Below are 8,690 nucleotides of genomic sequence, written 5' to 3'. Positions count from 1 at the left end.
AGAAAAGGGGATTGTACAAAATGATAAGTTTTAATTAATGTGGTAGGAATATTTCAGATCTGCTGAAAGGGACATTTATAGCATGTGGGAAAGATAGGATGTTCATACATTTAGAAACAGAGCGGGAAATGCTGTTCTATTTCCCTCTCAGTGCTTAAGTGAAATGAGTTGCTGCGACTTTGTTTCAGTAGAGCAGATACAAAACTTCTGGTCTATGAGATTACCAATGATCTGAAATTAAAAATGTTTCCAAGTACCTTATAAAACCAGGCCTTAATAAAAGCAAACATTTCTGCAGAAAGGTAAAAGTTCCTGCAAAGAGCCCAGCAGCATCAGAAATGGAAGGAAAAACCACGGAAGCACCTGCCCTTCAGTGCCACTAAATTTATTGCAGAGGCCAAACAAAGACTGAGGATTTCATGGTCTCCCCTGCCCAGCTCTTCCAGGGCTTCAAATTACAATGTTGTTTTTTGCTATATCAGCATCATGAGGACAAAAATTATCATGTCATGTAAACCCAGTGTATGCAAGGAGTGACCTTCCCCACATATCAGCAAGCTGAAGGAGAAAAGGGAGTTTTATCACCTCTCCATCAGCAGCTCCAGAGAGCAGTTTGCTGCAGGTCTGAGCTCCAGCGCCTGCCCACATTGCAGACACTGCAGGCTTGTTGCTGTCCGGTGGTGGCGGGTTACTGAGCATTCCTCGATGCAGCCCTGGAGTTTGTTTTGTTACCTTGGGGAATTCAGCTGTGCCAGTAAATTACAGTTTAAGGATGCCTGCCATTTAATTTAAAAAGAAGTCACTCATGCAATATAAATCTCTTTCGCCAATGAGGTATATTTTCTAAATAATTTTTTTTTTTCACCCCTGGTCATTGAGAATAGAGTATGGCTGTTTGAGAGTTGAGTCCTAATCTGTTGGAATCTGTGTTTTTTAGCTGCTCGGCTACATTCAAGATCAGTTCACACATATATCATCTGACACACACCCCATGTTAAGAGCACACAGACTATCCACCTATCTGAATAAAAAGAGGTTCACCAAGACTTTATTTTTCACATGTTCAACTGAAGTGGGACCTGAAATAAGCAATGTAATTTTAAAGACTCCTATATCAACAAAGTAGGATTTTTTTTTCTCTGATTTTCTTTTTCTTTTTTTCCTGTGTGAGAACAGATGCTAATATAAATCAAAATAGAAGCTCTTTTATCTTTGATTTTCCTTCAAGTTGTGCAGATGTCCAGTGTAAATCTTAAGCAAAATGCAGAGGAAGTAAAAATCTACCAAAGGAGTATGAACATAAATAAATGTTTGTTACTCAGACTGTGATCTGCGAGTCACTTGTGGTCCAAACTACATCAGACGTTTGTCTGCAGAATGACTGCAAACAAATTGGAACAGAATGAAAACAAAAATTAGGTGTACAAAAGCAAACAAACAAAAAGTGGTGGAAAATAAAGGTAATAAACTAACACTGAAAGATTTAGTATCATTTGTATTTAATTGTAAATAAAAAAACATTCCAGCACAGCATGAGTAAATACAACAGCCACTTTATTGCAGAGGGAAAGGGGAAAGGCTTAGAAAAATAAGAAAAGCTCTGAAACAAACAAACAAAAAAAGGTAGAGTTCCCAATTTCTAGCAAAGTCATACCGCTCCCACCCTGGAAAGTGAAAAGCGGCTATCCTTCAGGCAAGAGACTTCAGTGGGTCAACACTGAATCCTTCTCTGGGTGCCTCCAAGTGCATGAACTGGAGGCACGTTTCTGCTGGGAACAGTGGTCTTGTATCCTCCTTCCCACAAAGCTGGTCTGCGGCTCCAGCCGCCCGCGCTGGCGTTGCCCTGGGGCGAGGTGTGCGGGGCGGCAGTGACGAGCTGCGCTCTGCCCGGGGCACGGCGAGGGGCTTCAGCATCATCCCAGGGCTGCGGGTACGCTGAGCCCCGCCGCACGGTCCTCGGGAGTTTTCCTCTGCATGCCTTCCTCTGCACTCCTCAGACGATCAGCATGTAAGGAAGAGAACAGTTTCTTACTAATAATAGCTTAAATCGTCCTTGTGGGAGTTGAGCAGCCCCATTAACTCCAGTGTAAGGGAATAAGGGAATGCAGGGTCAAGCTCAAAAACAGAAAGACATTTTAATATCTCATTTAATTTTTCCTTTTGCATTGCGCATGCACTCTTTGGACAGTGAAAAACGGACTTTATTTACATTTCTAATCTCTTTCTACTCAGTTTCACCTATCTCTCATGAGTGAACCCAGTGGTCACAAAGGCAGAAATGGAGTATTTCAATCCCATGTCAACAAGTGTAAGTAATTCTAATCCATTTATCTGTAAGACTTTTCCTTCAGAATAATCTCATTCTTCTGTAGTCTGTAATCAATCACAGTCACAAATCTTTTGCTTAATGTAGTTTGTTTTGTTTTTTTTTTCTGAGAAAAGGAATCCAGGGTTGTATTGTTTTGTATAATTGCAGGTGGTGAGAATGCTAAGAGGTGAGAAATATTGGGAAATTCTTGTTTTCTGAGATACACTTCTATAAATGCCTGTCATAGTTTGGAACAGGAAAAGAGTGAGTATAAAGGAAAAGCAAGTAGAGAAAAAGCAGATTCGTTCTCTCTAAATTTTTACTGTCAACAGCCATATGTTTGGAAAAGCATCTGGATCAGGAAAATTAAAAAGTGTGTGTGTGTTGGTGCACGGCATTTTGTTCTGTGAATGAGGGAAAGCATGCATGTAACAGTTGAAATTTTGGTTAAAGGAACAGAATATCTTTATTTTTTAAGTACTTTCTCTGCTTCCTACACAGATATTTTTTGGCAACACACCTTCTGAAAAACTTGGCATGAAATATTTCAATCCCCTCCCACAATCCTGAGACTAAAAATATTTAAAAGAACTTTCTGGAGTATGAAAATACACAACAATCACTCTTCGGAAGGAAAGAAGTTGTAAATGTCACTTGGTTCCTGGGGATTGAGACTGCTTCATGACACAGCTACATTTGATTGCTTTCTTATTGTCTGAAAACTTATTTTAAGTGAATGTATAGGTGTGCTTAAGGTAGCCACAGTATAAAATAAGAGTGATGCACAGTGAATGAAAATGGCATATTTAGTATTAGCAAAGAAAGACCTATTTTGCTATTTATCTCTTCCTCAAGCAGGATTGTGTTGTACTAATAAACCTGGGAATTAACTAGGGTGATGGAGCAAAATGCTGTAGAAGAAAAAAAAAGCTGCTGGTAGCACTTGTCCCAGCAACTCAGCACTTTGATAACTCAGCTTTTGTAATCCATGAGCTATAACAGCAGCTACAGGATTTAGGTGCAGAGCATGTAAATACTGACACATGTGCTTAACCTAAAACCTTGTAAGCCAGAGGTCTCAAGCATGTCAGATTTTACAGCCTCTGCCTCCACTTTGTGATGACCAGTTCTGTTCCACTGATGCTCCAAATTACCATTGCTCTAGTTATGAATGAAACAGAGTCCTGCCTCTGTGCTCTAGGGTAGGCTTCAGGTTATTATTAAACCTATCTTCAACTCTCCTGTTCATAAATCTGGGCGCCTCAAAGCCCTAAGTGAATATAGGCTCTTTGCTGAAGTCAGGAGGCACTTCAGCATACCCACATTTTTTAAAAACATCCTAATGAAGAGGTTCTGCAAACCCAGCGGTGAAGGTAAGGTTGTTATTAAAACAGAGTAAGATGCCTTTACTGGGCTGCATTGCTCATCACAATATTTGTGCCACTGTTTGGCACAAAGCCTATCTTAGCGGCAAGGGCTGCTCTAACACTACTCTACCCTTCTCTCCAGTACACAGAGGGCAAAGGTATTGCCACCTCCCAGCATTTCCCTGCTGTGAGATGTGTCTAAGACACCAGCGGAAATGCACGTATCACTTTTCTCCACCTCGCAGCTATGACACTCTAAAACACTATAAGAACCTTTGGGGTTTTTTTTTCACTCAGTGAGTTACCTGCATTGGGAATCAGCAGAGATCAAGTTCAAATCATGAGAGAAAACAAAACCAGAGCAAAAAGTTAGCATGCTTTACTGAGTGATAACTTGTTCTTAAAATATGTACTGTCATCAAAAATTCTAAATAATATGCCCATTACAGCAAGAAGTCCCACAAAACGCTTTAGTTCAACATCTCCATTATTTGACTCACTTTTTGGTGAAAGACAACTTGAACGAGGACTTGCAAAAGAATTTACACAATAAACACTGTCTTGGCCATAAAAACAAACAAGAAAGAAGCAGGGCCCCACTGAAGAGAGGGCAATATAAAAAATATTCTAGGGATGCCCTTGAATTTAATTAATTATTTAGGACTGAGGACGTAAGGCAGAAGAGCTACAGAGAATTGAGGGGACACAAATAAAAACGATGACATCCAAATGAAGATAAATCGTAGCGAGTGCAAATAAATACTAATGTCTGCCTCAGAACAGTGAAAGAACTCATACATGAAATTAAAAATCCTGTGGCAAGGAATTTTGAAAATATATGACATTTGACAGTGGCAGTTAGGTGCTTACATTCTCCTCTTTGACCAAGATTGAAGAAAGTGAGAAACTTGGCTAGACCTATCATCTGGAGCTCAATAGGAGTGGCAGACTATAGAACAAAATTTAACAGACAAAATAATTAAATTCATGGATACACCCCCAAAAAATGCATAAAATGCAATATGGCTTTAGTTCGGGTGATGATATCAGTCTAATCTGATAACATTGTTTTATAAAATTACCACATTTTGCAGACAAGAAGAATTCAGCCTCAGTCAAGTACTCTGTAATATACCACTGAAGTTATCAATTCATCTGGAGAAAAGGGGAATTAATACTAAAGAAGTATGGTATAAGTAAAGGACTGGCAGAAAGAGAAATGATGGTCAGATTGCTCTCAAAGAGGAGGTGTTGGGCTGGTGAGAGACTGCTAGTTGAATTCTTCAAGGAGTTGCGTCGGCACCAGTCGTCAATATTTCCATCAGCACAGAGGAAGTTCAGAGCATCACAGAGGCAGAACGAAGTGTTGGAGCAATAGACGTAAGATAAATTTCAACAACGTAAATGAAAGCCTATATACTTAGGAATTATTAACAGGAATCTCTGCATAAACTGAAGGATACCTACAGACAAGGAGATGTATTTGGGCTCATTAACTGATCATATCAGGATCATGGCAATCACCAATATGAAAAATGATCCTGAGCATGTTTGTGGTCCATAAATGTATCAGGGACATAAACATTAATGAAAGAGAGAAGAAGAACAAAAATAAATGTGTATAAAATGGTCATAGAGAAAGGTAGACTGGAAAAGGAGACTTCCTATGATCAAGGGTGTGAGGGTAGGAGTAGTGGGGGCAAAAAGACTGTCCTACTTTCAAATGGGACTTGATCAGTTTGTGAGTGAGATTATATGGTAAGGATGCCTGAGACTGAAGAGGACCAAATGTAGTCATCCTTCCATCAGTGTGTTTCTAGCTGCACTACTCTCTTCCAGCTTCGCACTAGCGAGCTGGGAGGTTGGGAGGTTTGCCTTAATCATAGGAGTAGCTCTACTACAGGGAGAGAGAGGAAGAAAATGGAACAGTTCTGAACCTTTGCCAAAGCTTCAGAGACATTAAAATAGAAACCCAGGAATTCATCCAATGTTTTATATGACCTAGTTCAGCAGTTATGGTTCCCTCCCCCGGCACACACATCTTAAAAAAGACATAGTAGAACTGAAAAAAAAGTAGATAGGGGAGTGACAGGGCTGATCAAAGGTATGGAACAACTTCCAGGTGAAGAACAATTAACTGCACTAGGACTCTTCAACTTCTAGAGAGATGGTTGAGGACAGATACATTACAGAGGTCTACAAAATCATGCACAGGACAGAGTGGTTGCACAGGGAGCGTGTAGTCTCTGTGAGCGGAACCAGAGGATGTCAAAAGGAACCATCCGGCAGCAGCTTTGAAAAGCACAAGATGGGTGTTATGGAGCTCCCTGCTGCAGGGTGATGTGGATCTGACAGGACAAATCCTTTAAATTAAAAGGTATTGCATCTGCCTAAGCTGCTGAAACATGAATTGCTGCAGGATGTGAAAGTATTTCTGGGAAGAAGTATTATACTGTCCACTACCAACTTCTGCATGCCTCTGCCAGAGGCAAGATGCCGGAGTTAGATGGACTTTTGGTCTCATTTGCCACAACTGAACAGTTCTGAACCATTAAGTACTTCAACAGCATGCCATGGAAAGAATAGAGATCACGTTCAGGATCAGCCCTGCGTGCTGTGCAGTTGGCAAACACAGTCCTGGCACGATCACACAGGACAGACATCTTGGGCCACACCTGCCTGAATACACCCCACACATTATCTCAGGGCCAAGTATACCCAGGCCAACTGGCTGTGTAGACAGAGGGCAAGCAGGAGCTGTCAAATATGGTGTTTTTTGAGCAATATAGCCACAGCTGCCATACTCAAGCTACGTTCAACAGCTCTTGGCAAATTGTTCTGTTGGAGCACAGCTGAGAACATTTGGAGTGCATCTGCAAGAACATTTGCTGAAACGCTTACACCTGGGTCCTACTGTGTTTGTAAGGGTGACCCCATAAAAAGGCTGTGGGCTTTGGCTTCTAGTAGCTAGTCCATATAAGGACCGTTGAGGCTTGTGGGGTATCCATTACTTCAGATTTACTCAATTAACAGGGAGGAGTATGCTAAGATTTATACTACCTTCTTACCATCCTCATTGCTCTCAGTGGAGTTAAGCAGAACTGGAGTAAGGTAGCATAAACCAGACATTAAGGTTATGCTAATTGTCAGCATTAATCAATGTAATCTCCTCTCCAAATCTTCCATCCTTGCATTGCTTCCCCCTCACATTATTTGCTCTACTACATGATCTTTCAGGGCATTACCCAAGATTGTGAATAACAGGCAAGAAGAAAAATAGGTCTCTCGGACCACACTACAGTGCTAGGAGTGCTTCCAAATTCCTAGGTAAGGTACACAAGCTGGCCACAGCCCAGTTTCATATGAGAGTGAGATTGCGCACATGTCAGGCTTCCCCACGCCTCGGCTTTTGCCAAGCACCACCCCAACACACTCTCCAAACAAAAGGTCTCCCCACCCTGCCTGTGCCCCATTCCCAGGTGGTACCCAAGGGTGCAGCTGGAGCCAAAACACCAAAGCTTAAGCAACCTGATGCCTGTATGCTTTAAAGCTGCTTAACTTCAAACATCCAAATAGCTCAGCTAAAGCTATGACTTATATGTTTAAAGTTAAGCACGTGCTTAATTAATTTGCTGGCTAGGGGCCTAAAAGTACAGTAGCTGTTACCTAAATGCCTTACCTACTGCTGCTCTGTGAATTCCCTGCTCTTTTTTTGTGGTCTGGGTCTTCTTTTCCCCCATGCACGAAACCAAAACATCCACCCCTGCAGCCAATGTAACTTAGGCTGCCATAACTAGTCTAACAGATTCCAAGGAGCTGGCTACTGGGACAGCATTTAACCGTGCGTGACCTACCACTGTCCCTGGACTGGGACATCCAAATGCTCTCCTTAATTCTGTAGAAATGATAAATTTCATTGACACATCTCCTGATCCCTATGCTCGACTGGGATCACTTCTCGATTCATGCTAATATTTTTGTTTCAAGGATTTTCCAATCTTCTTTTTCTTTTAATGGACTGCTTTGTTGCAGCAAAAAATTCATCGCCTTTTTAGAGCCACTCTCTCCAACAAGGAAAAAGGGTTCCCTCTAGCCACCAGCATTTGGAACAGCACCTACACTGCCTCCACGCAGCACTTCCCTTTAAATGTGGGTTTATGTTTATGTAGCAGTAAAACTGTAATCGGAACATCAGTGACAAGTCTACTGAACAGTTATTCAGCTTCTAAATTATTATATTGGTTTTTCAGTGGGAAGGAAAAACAACTATGTTTGGGGGCAGAGAGAATGCCAACCTGAGACAAAAAATATCGACTGTAATAATAAACTGAAAATGTTTGGAATAATTTAGGATAAAATGCTCATTCAAGAATATTGTCCAGTTTTGGGGGAAAAGCCAATATAGCCAAATAGGTCTGGGAAAAAAAATATCCTGAGATCAGAGCAAGAAGTAATTAGCTTGTAACAGAATTCAAAGAATCCTCATTTCAGTTCCCTAAATAGACTCAGGAACTGAAAATATTTTTGTTTCATTTCTATTTGTTTTATATGTTTCCCAAGGTACTAACTTTTGGACTTAAGTCTTCCTTAAAATCACCCTTCTCAGGCTTATTCAGTGATCAATGCACTCTTTAGTCCACTTTGAGTGTTAGGAACAAACTAGAAAAAGCAGATCAACATTCCATGTAAAAATGATGCTGAAATATGTATGGGTTCTGCCAAACCAATACGGCTGTAAAAAATCTCTATCAAGTGGTTGAAGCAGACATGGTGTAGACACCTCACAAACAAACCAGTGACCATGTTCAAACACCACTCAGCTGAAGACTCTATCCATAAACCACTATCCAAGAATATTGAGGAAATGAGGGTGGAATAAGTGATATCAATATGGGAGTGTGGGAGGTAGAACAGAGGAAAAAAATCAATTTAATGTAATATTGAAACAATAATACCAAAGTGAAGTGAAAACTAGAATAATATACAAAAGTGAAGTAAGTGATCATGAAAAATAT

At 40.7% G+C, this 8,690-nt stretch overlaps 1 long non-coding RNA gene across 2 annotated transcripts in view; it reads left to right on the top strand.

Annotated features, from left to right (window-relative positions):
• Nucleotides 1-1,718: 1,718 nt before the first annotated feature.
• LOC135312079 (uncharacterized) overlaps nucleotides 1,719-8,690 on the top strand; it is a 28,536-nt gene continuing 21,564 nt past the window's right edge. For both annotated transcript variants that reach the window (XR_010371730.1, XR_010371729.1), the window contains exons 1-2: nucleotides 1,719-2,008; nucleotides 2,233-2,308. This is a non-coding gene — a long non-coding RNA (uncharacterized LOC135312079). The remainder of the gene's footprint in view (nucleotides 2,009-2,232; nucleotides 2,309-8,690) is intronic.

Source organism: Phalacrocorax carbo, chromosome 2, assembly GCF_963921805.1.
Source record: "Phalacrocorax carbo chromosome 2, bPhaCar2.1, whole genome shotgun sequence".
Classification (NCBI taxonomy): Eukaryota; Metazoa; Chordata; class Aves; order Suliformes; family Phalacrocoracidae; genus Phalacrocorax; species Phalacrocorax carbo.
The sequence above is the reverse complement of the archived record's forward strand: the minus strand, read 5'-3'. Positions and strand labels throughout refer to the sequence as shown.